Source organism: Desmodus rotundus, chromosome 11, assembly GCF_022682495.2.
Source record: "Desmodus rotundus isolate HL8 chromosome 11, HLdesRot8A.1, whole genome shotgun sequence".
NCBI lineage: Eukaryota > Metazoa > Chordata > Mammalia > Chiroptera > Phyllostomidae > Desmodus > Desmodus rotundus.
Genome location: NC_071397.1, coordinates 17,880,415 through 17,899,293, shown reverse-complemented (window position 1 = coordinate 17,899,293; position 18,879 = coordinate 17,880,415). Strand labels below are relative to the sequence as shown.

Below are 18,879 nucleotides of genomic sequence, written 5' to 3'. Positions count from 1 at the left end.
AATTTCTGGGGCTTCCCCACATAAGGTTATATAAGGATACTATATCCTTCCGCATCTAAAAATATGCGTAGGATACTAGGATGATGAAAATCTCAGATTACCCAACATCAATGAAAAACAGCAAGGATCTTCTGTTTGTGCTTTGAGCACAAAGCATTTTGTCTTAAGTGCTTAAATTTGTATAGCTGAAAAGATGTCACTCCACCACTGTTTCTCCTTTAGAAGCCTTTGGAATAATTTCTGGAGTAGAAACGGCCTTGGTAGTGACTGACTTACAAGGAAAAATCATAATCTCTTAGAAAAACCACACTAAATCTATCACAAGGGAGTGAAGGTATAAACATCAGTTCTGACAGGTGTGTGTCATTGCTTTATCTTGTTCAACTGCAGACCTTCGTTACAGTGGTCCCTGTAGCATTTAAACCTTTTAGCTAAAACGAAGGAGAACTAGATCCTTTTCGGAACCGTAGAAAGCACTACTACCGTAGGGGGCTCCAGGCGTCGGAGCGCGACCGCACAACCACGCCGTCCCTGGCATTGAGAGAATCAGAGTTCAGGCCCTCGGGAACTTCACTGCCGCTATTGCGCACGCTCTGCGTTCCACGCAGGCTTATTAGGAGGAAAGGGGATAAAACTGCCCAGAAACACGTAACCCACAGCGGACAGATCCGGGCCCGGGCTCCCTACTGCATCGGATTCTGGAATTTACAATCACGAAAGTTCTATTGTCTCGCGATTGGCTCCGTGGCCGCATGACATCATAGCGCTTGATTCAGCCTCGGGGCCCCCATTGGCTGGCCGCGCCATTGTGACGTCACGGTCAGCCCACGTTCTGATTGTAGATACCCGGCGCCTTCCTCTTCCCGTCGCGGCGGTTCCTGGCGACCGGTGCCTCCCTCTCACGTCCTCCTCCGCTCCAGTTGGCAACTGGCGCTCCTGCCGCTGCCTCGCTGCTTCCCAAAGCTGCTGCTGCCCCTCGGGCTGAGAGGTAAGCCGTTAGCTCCGGGAAACTTCGCCTGGGCCGCCTCTCGGCCATGACACTCGCGCGAGCGTGCGGCGGGGACCCGAGAACCGTCGTTAGGTCCTGACCCGGGTGCGGAGGAAGAGCTGCCCGCGCGGCCCGCGCTCCGCCCGCGTGGCTTAGGAGCCTCCGCGGCCGGCTCGGGGGGCCCCCAACCCGGCCCCCCAGGACGGACGGAGGGCACCGGGAGAGCTGTGCGGGCGGGAGATGGCTCGTCCTGGGCGCCGCGGGAGTTTGCACCGTGATGCTGCCTCACCTGTTCCGCGCGTGGAAGCAGCAGGCGGGCAGTTGTGCAAGCTGACAGGAGTCGCGGGAACACACACTGCCCCAGACCGGAGGCAGAAGGGATGGGTTTGTGCGCTCTGGTCCGCCCGCCCGGTCGGGATGAACTCGCGGGTGGGAGGTCCGGGGAGGCGCCCTCTGCAACAGCGCTTTCTTTGGGGGACACCAAAACCTGGGTGAGTTCAGAGAGCCTTCGGGGATCGCAGGTCGGGTCTGCATAGACACCCAGCCTCTCGCCTTCGGCCTGCTCGGAGGAGGCGGTGCGGGGACCCTCCCGTCTCGCCTCTAACCCCGCCCCTCCCCAGGGAAGCCCGCTAGCCCCGGACTACTTCGGTGTTTATTAAAACCAGATTAACTGCAGCCGGAGGTAACTCGGAGTGGGATGAGGCTGGGGCGAAAGCGAGGGGGCGGGGACTCGAGGGCGACCCGGCGGTCCTTCCAGCAGTCCGGGCGCGAGAGAGGCGGGAGCGACCGGCGGGGAGCGGAGGCGCGCGGCCAGGGCGCGGCTCTGGGCTCGGGAAGCCCCTAGGTCGCGTCTGTGCCGGATTGTAAGGAAAAGTGCTCTTTCACCGTTTCCGGCAGTGAGACTCACCCCCGCCCCCTCCCCGGACTCCCCGAGTCCACCCTGCTGCTCTGGGTTGGAGGGAGTCATGCCTGGAGGAGGAGTTCTTTCATATTGTATCTTGCAACCGTTACGTGCACTTGAGGAGTGGTGGTTTCCCCTCCTCGGGACTGTTAAGCTTATCTCGCAGCTTCTTGATTGCAAATTTACAGAATGCATTCGGCCAACTTGGGGGCGGGAATACGTACGGATGAATCTAGTGCTTGACATATTAGCTGGTCTGGGCAACCCCGGGGTGCGGGCGGGGATTGTGGGGAGCAAGCAGCCTTAATTCTTTAATAGCGGGACCCGTGGCAGGAAGTGCTTTACAGGGTTGTACGGAAGAGCTAACGTTGCTCGTTAGGCTTTGTAGCTTGTTCCTCTAACCCCTTGGTAGATACAACCTGTTGGTTTGCACTTGTTTTACCCGAACATCTCAGTCACTAGTATTCGGTACAGAATCTGCAGATACGGACACAGCCGGTTCTGCATTTTCTGGCCGCGGACGAACACTTTTATTTTCCATCTGCGTTTGGTAGGGGACGAGTAGATCACTCCTTCAGTCAGCGTAGACGCTGCCTGGGATTCTCCAGGAAGGGTCCGCACTTGGCAAGAGGGATGTCATTCATGTCCCTTTGAGATCCCTACCCTAGATTCTAACTTCTCATTGCCAGGAACTTTTTGGTAGTGTTTTTCTTTTTGCATTTTCCTTTCTCTTCCATTTTTACCTGAAGACAAAAGGGTAAATGTTGATGGTTACAGATGGCTAATTTTGCAGAATATAGAATAGAACTGTGCTGAAAAGTGAAAGTAGAAAGCATATTAAAGTTTGTCATATTTTTCAAGGAAAATATCTCATGACTGCACATACTACCCTCATCCCCTTGACTCAGTTTCCATCCCTAAATGGGGATTTCATGTTATGGAATTGTATGGATTTCAAGAGATGATGAAATGAAAGAGCCAACACGGGTCTGCCAAATGTTTGTTTCTTCACTTATTTTTTTTCTTCCTGGGGAAGGGGAAGTGAGGTTTAAGGTATGTGGCCAGCGCTGAAATCCAAGAATCTCAAATAACTGGGAAAATGTTAAAAACTAGGTATTCACAAACACTAATATTAGTATCCCTATGAAGTCACTTTTAAAAATGAGGTAAGATCTCATTTCCTAGGATCAACACAGTTTGTTTACTGGTTAGAGATCTTGATTTGGGGGTATTTGCTGATCACAAGGATCTTCCAGGGACCTTTTTTGCATTACTTCCTTGTTTGCTTTCATCATCATTAACTGGTTGTCCTCTTGCTGCTATAGGTGAGTATCCTATAGGTATCAATCCTTAGGTATCTTATTTCCCCCTTGAATTACACAAATCAAGGAAAACTTGGTTGCCTTCCTTCAGGGTGACTGATGCTTAAGTAGATAGTATAGAATGTGAGTAATGGTTTTACTTCTTTCTGATTTGGCCACATCCTTCCTCTCCCCTAAGACATTTTGTAATTATTTTGAATTTGTGTTCCTCCTCTGTTGCCTACCAACTCTTGATGTGAGTACCTTCCTATAAGTAGTCGCTCGCCATACATAATTCTTATCCCATCCTGTGAGGACTGTTATCCCTACTTCCTTCTTAAAGAATGAGAACTAAGGCCTAGAAGTGCCAAGAGATTTTTCCAAATTCACATAGCTCTGTCTCTCGTACCGTACTTGCTCCTTTGTCTGTCCGTACACTGCCAGGATTTGTTCAGTGGGCTACATGCCATGTACGTAACTCTGTTACTCTGTAACTTAAAATCTAACCTCACGTTCAAAGGTCCATCTTCAAGCCATACAGGATTAACAAATTGTCGTCTTTCAAATCTGCCTAAAGTCTGTTTTCTTTTTAGCCCATGTTTGATTCATTCTTTTTATTTATTCGTTGCCTTGGCAGTGGTTGAATGTGGGGGCAGTGTGAGAGTGTGTGATGGCAGGAGAGGTTGTATACGAAGCTGAAGGACACAGTTCCTGACTCCGGAGGGCTTCCTGACTTGGCTTACGTTTTAATCCTTTTATACCCATACTTAGTCTGTGCCTTGGGCTAAAAGGGGATCAGAAGCAGATTTCTGGGGGGCTCATCTAACTCTATCTGAGAAAGCTTTATGGCAGAGCTGTCTGTGATAGCCCTGTTGGTGCTTATTGTTTTGGACTAGGGTGATTCTGGTGCAGGAAACAGAAAACCCAACTCAGACGGGCTTAAATGACCACCTGACCCAAAATGTCCTGATGGCAGAACTTTTGCTTGTCTCTCTGAAGCGCTCTCAGGTGTCATTATATCCGTAGTCTGATTTTGCAAGATGACTGCCAGCAGCCCTCCTGTTGCCATATTCTCACGTGGGAACTTCCTTCGCTCCACCTTCCACAGAAAGTCCTTGGCCGAGAGATGGATATAGGCCTTGTTTACTCGAAGTAATGACTAGAACAATATAAATCTTATAATCTGGGGTCCATCCCAGAACTGAGCAAGTGGATTTAAATCACACCTCACCTACTTGGCTGTTACTACCTCTTCAGGAAGGGCCTGTGTGGACATGGGGGAAGCAAGGACAGTGGTGGCTGTCAGGGCCTCCAAGGGTGCCAGCGGTAAAGAGATGCTTGGACTAAACTAGAATTGGTTCGAATAGAATTGAACCAACCTTTGAATTTAGGCTTGGGTTTCATAGAGGAATTACAGAGATAGGACAGGCCTTCTATGAGAAAGGGCGTTTGGAAAGCAAACAAGTATAGAATTATTGAGCAAACGGCAGGTAGCCCAGTTGGCTGAAACTGATAGGGCAGAAGTGGAAGAAAAGGTTAGAAAGGCAAGTTGCTGGTACTAATAATGGCTCACTTTCATTGGACTATTTTTATGTGTCAAATCTGGCACTGAGCACTTTTTACATGGATTTATCTCAATTACTAATTATTGGTACTATGAGCATTTCCACTTTACAGGTGAGGAAATGGAGGCACAGAGAAGTTTAGACATTTGCCCGCAGTCACAAAGCATTTCAGCCAGGTCGTTTCTCTTAGCCTGCCCTTTCTCCTGAGGTGTGTGTTTGGTAACAGGGTACCACTGAGGCTTTAGAGGGAGGAGTGCATTATGAATGCTGTGCTCCGGGAATGCGAGTCTTGTCAGAGTGTGTAGGATGGATTGGCGTGGACCGAGGCTGGGAATGTGGAGATGGGCCGGGAGGCTGTTGGAGGAGGTCAGGGTAATGATAAAGCCCCACCTGGAGCCATGGCTCTGAACCCAGACTGGAGAGAGCTAATTGAATCAGTTTGTTTCTAGGATTAGATCTCTGTGACCTGGAGACCAGTTGAATTCGAGGGCCAACTAGAGGAAGGGCACTCTTACTGCTGGGTGGTAGAAGAGGTGTGGTAACATAAAGGGGGAGGGAGGAAGCTTTGTAATCGGATGGAAATATCCTAACAGTCCAGACGCGTATCTACACAACCCATTTCTTCCCCCCGTCTCAGTTCCTCCTCTTTGTAGCCATCACTCAGCTCCCTTTTTGTTGTTGCCCTTGTGCAAGCACATCTTTCCACCACATTCCATCCATTTTTAGACACAGTTTTTCAGATGCAGCTTATAATCAGTGGCACTTTAAAATCACTACAGGCATTTTTCCACATTTTAATATTGCTGTAATTAGGATACTTCCCACCTTTCAATGAAGTACCATATTTTACTGTGTATAATGCACACTTTTTTGCTCAAATTTTTGAGGGAAAATTAAGGGTGTGTGTTATACATGGGGAGTACTAATTCTGTTCCTATATAAATGTTTTTCTTTTATTTATGCTTATGCACTCTAGAAAGCAATAACGATATCCATATGCAAAATAATACCCTGGAATACAATCATCGGTTTTGTTTCTACATATAAATAAATAAAAAATTGAATTAAAAATTAAAACAAAAGATTTGTTTCCTGAAAGTTTGGATCAGAAATGTGGGTGAGCATTATACACAGGAGTACATTATACACGGCAAAATACAGTGTCGTTGGTGAGAAAAGGCAGATCCCAGTATTGCTAAAGCTCATGCAGCCAGTTGCTGGTGGAGACAAGAGTAAGAACCAAGGCTTCTGGGCTCTTTCCATCAGCTGGGTTACCTCAGTTCACAGAATAGATATTAAAATAAGCGTTTGCCTCGTGATAACAGGATTATGTAAAGCACATGCACATTTCTTTGTTTATTACAACTGAAATAATTTGAGAAGATTAGAAGGCATAGTAATTTAAGGTAGGATGCCTCACCCTTGTATAGAACCTGGCCTCCGTGGTTTCTTGTCCTAATTTCCCACCAACCATAAGAAAATCAACCCTGGGCTTTGGTCTCTCTTCCTTTAAAAATAAAAGATTTAAACTAAGGTGATTTTCAGGTCCCTTTCAGAACTAGATTTATCTTCCCTTTTGCCATGTGCAAATCTTTTTTTCTGTTTGACCAAGGATAGAGAATGAAAGTTGAAATCATTTAGGACTTAGAAAGGTCGATGTCAGAGTCAGTGATGGAAATTACACTTTTCTCTTTAAGTGGTTGAACATAACCTCAGGAGATGTTTTGGCCTTGCAGAGTGAATTGTTCAGGAAGGTAACCTGGCCTAATTTTGAGATTTTGTAATGGGAAGCCCCACCCACCCACACAAACTGTTTGGTTCCTACTGGGCTCCCACTGGCTTGTTTCTTCCATGGCGTCATTTTTATTTGACTTGCAGGCACTCACTTTTAGAATTGTGCGGTGCCTGGATTTAAAATACTCGTGCTTGGTGAGTGTTCCGAAAGACAACATTCCCATCCTTCCTTCCTCCTCCCTTGATATTGCTCTTCCAAGTGCAGTTGTGTGTAACGTCTTAGTATTCCTTAGGTCTTAGGTTAGACTCGTCTTCTTGTTGACTGGATTTAGGAAATAATTTGTTTTAAGATTTTTAGTGCTGGTATTGTCACGCTTCTTCTAGTTAGGAGAAACTGTTTTCTTGACACAAACCTGCTAGCATGTGCCGGGGATGTCCAACTCATTTTCACTGGGGGCCACATCGGCCTCGCGGTTGCCTTCCAAGGGCCGGGTGTAACTTTAATACTGTGTAAGTGCAACTACTCCCGAACAGTTAAGCGAGAGCTCGGCGCTGCCGCCAGCTGGAAACAAGGTGGAGGGCCGGACTTAGCCCTCGGGCCTTGCGTTCGCCACCTGTGGCATTGTTATTTACAGGCTCCATCTCTATTAAGTTTTACCTTTGCTCTTTCATTTCCCTATTGTCAACAGTTTCACCCCGTCAGAATGAACCTTTTGTAAGCCCATACCAATCAGACCTCATAAAGTCATGATGGAGGATTGGCCACTCAGATTTTTATTTTGTCCGAGTTATTCTGAACCCCAGAGTACCTGTTCTGCTTTGTCTTGGCACAGGAGACACTTTTACAAAATAATTATTAGGAATTTCTCTTTCCCCAAAGATTAGTTCTCATGATGCCAAATTCAATAATTACTCATTTGCTTCCGTGGGAGTTTGGCAGTGTGGTGTCTGTCCCCAGGGGTAGTGTTCAGGGTACCTTTGCTTTAGTCTTTGGCAGATGAAGTAAGTTAATATTTAAAGAAGTTGTTGATACCTCCACCTGTCCAAATTGCGAGCTGTTATGTACCTCTGAAAATTTGAGGTTTTTTTAATAGAACTTCTAAATATTTACCTTCACTGTGGATCTGAGGTGCATTGATAAAAGCATATATTGGTTTTTGCTTTTGTTTTAACTAAGAAAAGCTGCAGAAAGCAGATTGCAGGCAACACCTTTCAGGTTAGCAGCTACCCATCTGTTTAGGGTTCCCACTCTGCCACTTACAGCTGTGTCAGCTCTGGCATAAGTGGTTCCATCTCTTTGACACTTCTGTTAGAACTTGGTGGTACTAATACCTGTGCTACTTTGGAGGGTATTCAGTCCATCAGTATTATACATGAAAGTTAAGTAGGGTACTGACTTAATGTGATGGTCATGCTAAAAAGATTCCTCTGTTGTATAGGATGTTCACTAAAGCATTGTTCATAATCGCAAAAGATTGAAAGAGTGGAGTCAATGCCCTTCAGAAGAATCAGTTATACTATAGCTGGGCAGTGGAATACTTTTCAGCTTATAAGAATAATGAGGCTGATCTGTGGGGTGCTGAATACAGCTGCCACTACCCCATACCAGGCATTTTTCTGAGGTCCTCTACATATATTCATTTTGGCCTCACAAACCCCCTGAGGTAGATGATGAGGAAACAAAGGCACAGAAAGGTTACGTGACTTGCTGAAGGCTCCACAGCTGGCAGGAGGCAGAGCCAAGGATTCAAGCCCAGGCAGGCTGGCTGCTGTCTACTCAGCCACCCTGGCATGCTGCATGCCTGTTAGAACTAAATAGTTATCTTTGCATTTGCAGCTCTTGATACAGAGCTAGGGGAAACAAAGTTGAGTTTCCTATCATTGCAGGTCTGGGAGGTTGACAATGTGTCCAATATAGAACTTTTGTCAGTAACTAAACATTAGAGAAAGTAAGCTAATAAAAGAATAACCTTTATGATCAGTCCTTGAAAGGGTGACCTTTTGTTTATTCCCTGACTCCTCTTTTAGAGATTTTGCACTTAAGCCTCCTCTTTTTGGTGTAATCAGCAGGGCAGACACAGAACAGCTCTGTAATTACTGGTGTAAGAAATCAGTATTCAAATCCCAGTTGCCAGTTGGCTCCTGGCCTCACCTGGGTTTGCTTTATAAGGTGTGTAAGACCTGAGAGGTGTGGAAGGGCACCTCTATCTCCAGACTGTCTGATTTCCTTTGGGTAGAGGTGTAAGTCGTGTATAATTTTAAAACATCGACTGCGTCATCTGACACAGGCCACACTGAGGGCCATTCGTTCCGCCTGAAGATAGACACGTTTTCCACCACCTCCACTTCTCTTGGGGTTGTTAGACTCCTTGAGAACTTCTTTATTTTCTTTCTGCGTGGGATTAGTAGGTCTGACAGCATCATGTTGGCTCTGAGTACCAGAATAAGAGAATCACATAATGCACAGAACAGCTTTTATATTATTAATGTGGAGTATGACCAGGTGATGAAACAACTCCTATGGACACACTATAGAAGAGATGAATGACTCCTAGATTGTGCTTGCTTTTAAAAATGGCACATCATAGCAAGTTTTTAAAAAATTTTTTGAAACACATTTAACTCTACCTCTCGGTCTCCTCACTTACCCCCACGTCCAAACAACATTTATAAAATATGAGTATTTTAAGTCTTAAAAAAGAAATGTGTTTTTCAGTCACATGCCTTATTTATATTGCACAGGTTTGAATTTATGTTTTTCCACCCTTGTTTTTTTTAAATTTCTACTGAGGCAACAACACTTTTTGTACGAATGAGCTTGGAGAACATGATGATTTGTTTTGAATATTCAAGTAATCACACCAGTTGAGAGTGCAATCAGATAAGACTTATTACTTGCATATAGCAGAAAATGTTGCTTAAGTGCCTCTTAAATGTTTCACTCCCAGCTCTTTGTAATTACAGTCTGATTTGATGTTAGGAGTATGATTGAAGTAGAGTTTAAGGTCTTCAAGGGGTCCGGCGGAGGCGCGCAGTGGGCCTTGAGGACTATGAGCCATGCTTTGGCATTGCCTGCTCCTCTACAAGTATGCGTCAGCCAAGAAGGTGGTTGCCCTGTGGAACAGGTGAGAGCTTCTCTACAGAGCCCTGAAAGACAGGGTCTCGAGACTCGCATGTCCCCAGGAGAATGCCACGAATATCGCACTTGCTTTGTTTTTAGAGCAGCTCCATTTTGTTTACTTGGCAAGGAGTGGTGGGTTTAGAATAGGCTCAGTGGCCCCAAAGGAAGGTGGCGGTGAGTGTATTGCACAGTGAGGGAGGTGCTGTTCGTTGAGCCCTGATGCAGAGCTTCATGCTTGAGTTTCTCATCCTTTAAAGAAATAGGACTGGTGTATTTTAAAGGGCTTCCCAGAATTCAAGATTCAGTTGAACAGTATGCAAGGTACTGTTGGAAGACCTGTTTCAGTGGGTAATGTAGTTGGATTCAAGTACGTATCCACTCACTCATTATTCATCTCAGATATTTATTTGTAATCCATATATTTCCTGTAACTCCAGCCTCATAACTTTTCATCAGCAAGCTTCACCTGGACACCCTGCAAACCTCTTTCTCATGTTGGCTAAATGGCCAGAAGCACCGCCATCCACCAACTGGCCCATGCCATCAAGCCAGCAACAGTGCGGGTCCTTCTCTTTCCCATCAACCACGTCCTTCCCCCTGCTCCCTCCGCGGTGTTGACCACCTGTTGTCCATTCAGGCTCCTCCCTGTCCCCCTCTGCCTCCCCCTTCCTTTTCCATTGTCTGCCCCTGGAAACATATCGGTCCCTTCCCAGATGAGTACAGTTTCTCCCTGGCTCCTTCCTGTCTCACCTGTGTTCTAGTCCCTAATCTGCTGTCACAGTGGTCTTCCCACATGTTAATAGGATCACTTCACTCCACCCTATAAACTTAATTTACTGCCTCTTTGGGGCCATCCTTGATCCAGCTTCATTTCCTGCCGCTTTCCTGTCCGAACTTAGACTCTGTACATACCACAGACTTCATTTCCCCATATGTACTTTGGGTGTAGCCCCATCTGTGTTCCACACGGGCTATATTTGAATGCTGCTTCATCAGTTGCTCCCACCAAAAACACAAAAGCAAAGCAGACTCAACAGAAAAAGTCCTGTTATTCATAAGTCAAACCCTCACACCCTAGGACCTTTGATCCTTTTGGCTGACTCAGACATTCTTCCCCTTCCTCCATGTGTAACCTCGGTTCTAATCCTAGCCTTTTGTGTGCCTCAGTTTCCTCATTCTTATGAGAATGACTAGTGCTTTCCTTTTCTCTCCACTCTGGCATGAGTGTCTGGCATGTTAATCTCTGTATCCGTGGTAGCTATATACCACCGGCGTATAGTAAATATCTAGCAATTACTTGCATGTATGTCTCTCTAAATATGTATCTTTTAAGTTAATCCATTCAGTAATCTGTGCTAATGGCTGTATGAAGGTGAGTGTATCTTGATAGCCTGGGAATACATAGTATTTCATGAATGGGGAGTCTGCTGGGGCCCAGGACTCTGGAAGGCCAGCTTCCCAGCCCATTGTTGCCATTCTTCCCTCTGGAGTAGAGCAGTGACAGCCTTCAGACCGTACAAATTGCTAGACATCCCACATGTCCAGGAGCAGAGGTGACACATGCTATTATTTTAAAGAGCCTTGCTTATTTGCATATTCTCTTGTAGAGCATTCAGGTAGAATATGCCAGTCGTAGACCACACCAGTGTCACAGTGCCCAAGCAGGGAGGAGCATCAACTCTGGTGTCTAGGCACCCGACTCTTCCATCATACAATAGTGGTAGAAACTGACACACTTTTTTAACCTTGTTTTGGTTGGCCATGACATTGAACCCTGGTGGGCTGTGTAGACTGGACAGAGCCCGTCTGCTTCAGCAGCCATACGGTCACTAGTTCATTGATCACTCACACTCACTGTTGAGGATTTCCATGTGCAACCCTGTGCTAAGAAGCATGGATCTTACGGGAACACAGAACAATTCACCTGCTGGCAAAGAGATTATAATCCCGTGGCTGGGGGAGGGGGGGAAGGTATGTACTTGAGTTAACAGATAATTACTGGTACTGTAGCTTTCGCCACGGCCACGTATGTTGTGTAGGTGATGAAGATCTCAAAAAATAGTGACTCCAAGAATGGGATCTCAAAACAGGAGTGAAGTTTCTATCTCCCATAAAAGGCTGGGGCGGGTGAAAGTGTGGTAGGTCCAGAGCTGGTTTGACCAGTCATAGGCTCCTTCCAACCCAGTGTATGCCAGGTTTAGAGTGTGGTGCCATCTCCCAGGCAGCACGCAAGAGGAGGAGACAGAGAAAGTGGAAAGGGCAGTGGGTTCATTCATGCTTTCTCTTAGGGGAAGATCCCAGAACTGCCCCTGGACAGTTGTGTTTTTGTCTCCTCAGCCAAAGCTTAAACACGTGACCACGCGAAACTGCAAAAAATTGCTGGAAAATCTCATCTTGATTCTGGGTGGCCGTGGGTAGCTGAAGGTCCTGCTGCAGAGTTCAGGCAGCAACCACCAGTCTATGCCAGTGGTGGTGGTGGAGGTTGACGGTCCCACCCACAGCGCTTCAGAAGCTCAGTTGCCAAGGAAGCACAGAAGCACACCTAAGTCACATTGGGAGGGTCAGGAAAGGTTGCCAGGAGCATAGCAGGAATCTCGTGGAAAGAGGAAGTAGGTATTCAAGCACTGGCTCTGAGGAGAGGGGGGCAGGTAGCTGGGGGAGTGCGTGGAAGAGCATGTGAGGAACTGAGAGAAAGTCAGTGAGGAAGACCAAAGGGGAAACAGGCCATATGTGACCTGCCTGGTCCTATGTGGGGTCTAGGGTCCACGTTGAAGACATCGGACATTTTCCTGAGAGCCTTTAACTGATTTAGAAGAAGGGAGTTACCTAGAAAGATGCTTTTTAGGGAGGTGGGAGAGACACAAGACTGGAGGCAGGGATGGTCCATTAGGAAGGGAGTGTGTTTATCAGTTGACATGATGGTGGCCTTGACTAGATAGTGGCTTTGGGGATAAAAAGAAGTAACTACAAATCCTCTCCATTCCACAGGGCTTAAGAACTGGGAAAGAACTTAGAAATTGGTCTGCTTTTCCCTTGACAGATGATGAAACCAAGGTTGAGATGTCGAGTGGCTTGCCCAGGGTCACACAGCTAGTTGTAGAGCAGCACCAGAAACCTTTTTTTCTGGCCAGACTTTTTCCTTTTGTTACTGCTGAATGTGCCAGTTTGGAGGAACGGGTCATTGTGGGTATTCAGAGAACGCAGAGAGATACAGAGGGGTGCATGGTGTTGGAGCTGGGTCTTAAAAGGTAAGTATACTCATAATTTGGACCGGAGAGTAGAGGGGGCCTGCTAGGTAGACTATGTAAGTTACGTGAGGATGGGTGACGGGGGAGAAGCCCAGTTGTGGTTGGTGCTCCTGATTCCGCAGTTTGAGTACAGTAAGTACTAGCGCGCATCAAGGAAGTCGCATGAGATAATGCCCCAGGAGGGAGAGTACCCTAGGTCAGGGGTGTCAGACTCATTTTCACCGGGGGCCACATCAGCCCTGCCGTTGCCTTCAAAGGGCTGAAATAATTTTAGTACTGTATAAATGTAACTACTCCTTAACTGTTAAGGAGTTGAAATTACACTAGGCCCTTTCAAGGCAACCATGAGGCTGATGTGGCCCCTGCTGAAAATGAGTTTGACACCCCTGCCTTACATTATCCAGGTGGGCTCACTGTAATCACGAAGGTCCTTAAATATGGAAGAGGGAGGCAGAAGAGGCTAGAAAGAAGGCAGCATGAAGAGACTTAGACCGGAGTTGCTGACTTTGAAGATGGACAAAAGGACCATAAACCAAGAAATGCACGCAGCCTGAAGAAGCTGGAAAAGGCAGGGAAAGGATTTTCCTGTAGAGCCTCCAAAACCCTGCAGAAGTCACAGTCAGAAAAGTTACAGGGATGGTCAGGTGTTTGTATCTCTCAGATAAGCTGCCACCTCCGCAGGGAAAAGGAGATAGCCCTGCTGATGACACCTTGATTTTAGTCCAGTGCGACTTGTTTGGGAATGCTGATCTCCGAAAGTAACAAGCGTGTTGATTTAAGCCATTAGTTTGTGGTAATTTGTTAGAGCAGCCTTAGAGAACTAATACAGCAGTTCATATTCGTTTGCTGAGTGGATGGGAGTTATGCTGTAAGAAATCAATGCGCCAGATTCACTTACGAGTTGGATTGGATAGGGGAGGTTCTGGAGGCCGAGGCGTCCCTAGTTGACAGTTCCAGCAAAGAGGTGATGAGGATGTGACTGGAGGGGTGGGGTGGCGGTAGGAAGGGTGGTGCTGACCAGCAGCAGGACCTGAAGCTTGGGTGCTGAGGAGCCAGTGCAGGGCAAGGGAGGGAGCATGTGTGCTTTCAGGCCTGGGTTCCTGGAAGGCCGTGGGGCTAGTCATGAAAATAAGGGATGCAGAAGGAAGAGAAGATTGTGAGAAAAGTGTGCTGAGTTCAGTTTTTGGCTTGTTGAGTTTGAGTTCAGGAGGACCACATGTTTGAAGGTGGGGAGAGATCAGATGGAAACTAGCCTTTGAGGTTGGGGTTGGGGATGCAGGATTGGGTGTCATTGGTCATGATCATGACCCAACTGTATTCTTCCTTCAAACTTCTCCAGTGAAGAGACTCGGCAGCCCTTTTTAAGAATCCAAGATATCACAGTCCTTAAAATTAAGCTTTCCCTGGTATTCACCTAAATTATAAGAAGGGACCCCCCCAAAACCAGAATTATCTTCTGGAGGGCAGGCCCCTTGTAGTACAGGCTTCCCCCATTAGGTGAGTGGTCTAGGGACCCATCTGTATCACTGTACCAGCTGGCGTTGTTGTGAGAGGCTGTGTTCAGCCTCAGTGAATTTTTTCTGAATTCTCTTTCAGTGCATTTGCCCATTTCATGATGGGTGATTGACTAGCACACCTGCCCACACCTAACTGAGTGTTCAGCAGTTTTGACGAAAAACAGCATGACCCCCATGCCCCACCTTTCCTATTCTCCCTATCTCACCCCAAGTGACTTTTCTTTCTTGTTTCCCCAGCTGAAAAAATTCCTCAAAGGCAAACCTTTTGCCAATGTGGTAGAAGTGAAACAAAAAATGGCAGCAGCACTAAAAGACACCACAATCGATGCATTCAAAAATTGTTTTGAACAGTAGAAAAAATGACTTGATAGGTTTATTGTATCAAATGGAGAGTACTTTGAAGGTGACTGAAGTTTAAATATGTGAGAATAAATACACAAGTTTTTATACAAAAATTCCTAGTTTTTGGAGGTCCTACCTCGTATTTTTGTTGCTGTTTGAATTCTGTGTACCCTTAAAAAATGTTTAATAAATAAAAATAAGTTAATACTAAATAAGTAATGAACACATTTAAGTAAACTAAATAACATAATTCTGCAGCCCCTCCTTCCTTTGCATGTTTTACCTTGTGTTGCAGGTCCTCTTCCCAGAAGCCTGTCTGCCTCTGCTTAGTCTCTTTGTCACCCAGCCAGTCACTCAGGGTCATGTGCTCCTCCCCTCCCAGCCCTGATACTGTCAGATCTCACCCAGTGAGTCAGAGAGGACGGAACCCTGAGAAAACGTGACTTGTGCTGGAAAAAGGAAAATGGATGCTATTTGCTATAACATTTCCACATCTGTTTTTAAAATGCCAGTGTACCGTTGAACTATATATATAGACTCACTTTAGATATGGTTTCATCCTGGAAGTTCTTGGTTTCTGAATTCGTTTGTTCTTCATAATAAACTTGGTTGTAACGATTGAAATTAGAGCTCATTTCCTAAAAAATGGGAGAGATACCATTTCAGAGCAACTGTGGAGACTGTATTGGCCTTAGAGATTCTTTCCTGTGGCACCACATTGCTTGTCTTTGATGTTGTTTTATGATCACTGTCCTTCCACTTGGTGGCATTTGTACTATGTAATTCGAGCTTACACATGAAAAAATTTCCAATGAAGATTGTACTGAATGTAATTATTTAAATTTTAAAGCCTGTAAGATACGAGGCGTGACTAGTGAAGTAATGACTTCCATAAACCACACATGAAATTCGCTTTCTTACTTTGTTTTAAATCCTCACCCGAGGATGTGTTTTTACCGATTTAAAAGAGAGCGGAAGAAAGAGGGGGAAAGAGGGAGGAGAGAGAGAAACCGAAACGTAGTGGAGAGAGAAACAACAATATCAAACCTACAACCTTTTGGTGTAAGGGACGGCACTCCAACCAACTGAGCTACTGGGCCAGGGTGAAATTCACTTTCAGTTTCATTGAGCTGCTTACATTTCTTCTCCAGAAAAGGAAATATGATTGAAATGAGATCTCATTCATTCTAACTTGACCACCTAAAGTCCTCCCTTCCCTTTGATTTGTTCAGAATAAGATTTATGTGTGCAAAATTCTGGGTTGTCATTTACAGCAGTCAATATCCGGATAAGACAAAGTCCCCCAAACATCCAGAGAACACAAACTGAGTGCAGCACAAGGAGAGGGAGGAGAAGGTGTTAGTCCTGCCTGTCAGCGCCCATTACCATTGTACATTTCAACTGTGCCGTCGCACAGTCGTGATCATTTTGTTTCTTTCTTGAAATCAAGTTGTGTGCCCTGAAGAAATAGTCTGTTTGGTTTGCAGGCATTTCTCTGTAATGTTTTCCAAACTAAGAAAGCAAAGAGAAGATATTTTGTAGAGAAACCTACAAATTACCTGCTCCGTGTCCATGACCAAAAGGGTAAATGCTCTGAGCTCTAGTTTAAAAGCATCAAGTGTCTTCCTGACAGATGGGAGTATGTAATGTACCTTTGTAGTAACTGTTAAGCTTCACGCAGGGTTTGTTCTCTCATCGACACTGCTCTCTTTCAAAGGAATTCACTTCTGAACGGAGAAAGTCATGCTTGCAGGGGTGAAATGTCACTTAGATTCTTATTTTGGAGGAGAAGGGAGTGTCATGCAATTTTTTCCCTCTCTTATTCATATTCATTCTGTTTCTTTTGCTTCTTCCTTCAGCTGGGACTCGCTTTCCTTCTGGCAATTATCTTCCTGTAGAGTGTCAGGGCCACACCTGCAACTGACACCCATTTACAGGAAGGAAGGGGGTGAGCCCACGGGCTCCAGCCCCTGGTGCTGGGAGTACATAGGGGCTGGGGCTGCCGCCTTCAGGGGAAGGTGGCTTTTCCTCTGAGGCCACACTATGAACTTTAAGAAATCTACACAATGCTCACTTGAACTGATTAGCAAGACGAGTCAAAGAAAGTAGGGCCTGGTGAAAATGGGACAACTGAGGCAATAGGCAGATACAGAGTGTGTTTTCTAAGAGGTGTTTTGTTGTGCCAAGTCGAGGTAGGAATGTGAGTCTCTGATTCTGAGCTAGTAAGTAAATAAGCACTTGAGCATCTGTATAGTGTTTGTAAGAGTGAATATACACCCTTTGCAGAACTACCTAATGTGAGTTAGCCACAGGAAACTTGTGTTTCTCATTATTTATGACTTAAAATTTTACTTTTTTGGTGACGAAGAGTTTCCACTAGGAGTATCCTCATTTGGAAAGGGAGTTAGTGTCATGCTTTGGCGAAAGAAACTTTCGGAGTTTTTATGCCCACACAGTAATGTGAAAATCAGCTCACCCTGCTTCATTAGTGTTGAGTTTCTTGTTGTAACGTACTCATATAATTTGATGAGTTAGTGGGGAACTGGGAAGGACTTAATTATCTCATGGAGTAAAATATTTATTGTTAATTTTTGTTTGTTATCGTTAGCTTGCTTTCAAAATGACTAAGTATCAAAACATTGCGGGGATTTAAGTGTTAGCTTTTTAAATTCTTTGTTTGCAGTACTTCAAGTTAAATTTAACTCCTAAAGTTAAGTACAAGGGCATATTTTTGAGGTATATTTGGGATATTTGCCTTTACGTTGGGAAGCTAAATTTGCAATGTCTATGTAGAAGTAAACCTTGCAGAGGGGAAGGGTTCTGTACACAATCTATAATACAGCAGCTCTCAAACTTTTTGGTTTTAGGATGAAAACTGACAACCTCAGAGAGCTTTTGTTTATGTGGGTTGGAATTTACTCTATTAAAAATTACTTTTGCACTATTTTAAAATAAAAGTTTTAAATAATTAGTAATACATCTAAAATAATGACTAGCCATTATATGATAACATAAATAGCCTATATTTTTACGAAAAATAAATTTTCCAAAACAAAAAGTATTGTGAAAACAGACGTTGACATTTTTGCCCATCTGTTCCATATCTGCCTTAATGAAAGACGGCGGGTCCTCCCGTCTGCTCTGCGTTCAGTCTTTGAGGCCACACATTCTGTGGCCTCTGGGACACCTTACAATGATGAGAAAGGTCAGGCTGAAAAAGTACTCTCGCAGTGGTGGTGTGGAAATAGTGTCGATCTTATGGAGCCTCTGTAAAGCAGCCAAGCACCCTCAGAGGTGTCTGGGCTTTTGAGAACCTCTGTTCTAACCAGATCTTGTTTGTTGTATTTTTAAGTAAGGACCACCCTTCTACTTAGCTACGAAGACATCATTTTTTCCCCCTTCTTCTGCAGCAGCTGTTGCCTCTCGATTCCTTCTGCCTGAGTAAATTTTTTGAATTATGCCACAGGATCTCTGAATGCCACCTTCGTACTTGAACTTCATCAGGCGGCCCGGTTTGGGCATTTTATCACGTGAATGTGTCCGCAAGTAGGATACTAGTTAAAAGGGAACTCAGGTCTTCTAACAGCTGGTCGCTTACATGGGTGTTCTATTGGAGGCCTGTAGTGGTCAGTTTTTAGATAAAAATCCAAACCAGTCAGTAGGGAGTCACTGAGAGACTGAGGTCTCAGTGCAGTATGAACAGTGTTTTAGATGTTCACTTCATTTTTTTATTTATCCCGTTATCTTTGATATCTACCCATTGTACTATTTGGGCCTTCAACTTGGCCGATTTTTAGAATAGCTTTAAAAATAGCTATTTCCTTTCTTGTTCATGCCTGTTTGATACATACTACTTGATATATATTTTTTTAATGTTGCTTTTGGGCAGTGCATTTGCTTTAATAAAAATTAGCTGCATCATGTCCCACTTCTGCCTTGTTCTAGTTAACCATTTAACCTTTATAATTTCATGCATTACAAAAAGGTTCCTCTGGCCTTTTTTGTATAATGTCTGATCATGTAGAGCTCTACTTTGGGGATTAGGAAATACTGAATCTGCCTCCCTTATGGTTCACTATAGAGCAGGGATCCCCAACCCCCCCCCCAGCCCCCAGCCAGGAACCACTGTTGGGGTCCATGGCCTACTAGGAACCAGGCTGCA

General features: G+C 45.1%; 1 protein-coding gene across 4 annotated transcripts in view; it reads left to right on the top strand.

Annotated features, from left to right (window-relative positions):
- The first annotated feature begins 673 nt into the window (after nt 1-673).
- ELOVL5 (ELOVL fatty acid elongase 5) overlaps nt 674-18,879 on the top strand; it is a 72,055-nt gene continuing 53,849 nt past the window's right edge. The window contains exon 1 of one of the 4 annotated variants that reach the window (XM_053913975.2): nt 674-988. The gene's annotated coding sequence lies outside the window, so the exon portion shown is untranslated. Of the gene's footprint in view, nt 989-1,460; nt 1,480-1,651; nt 1,671-1,832; nt 1,852-18,879 lie in introns of those variants that run through there. The other 3 variants (XM_053913977.1, XM_045193212.2, XM_053913976.1) reach the window with 3 other exon arrangements.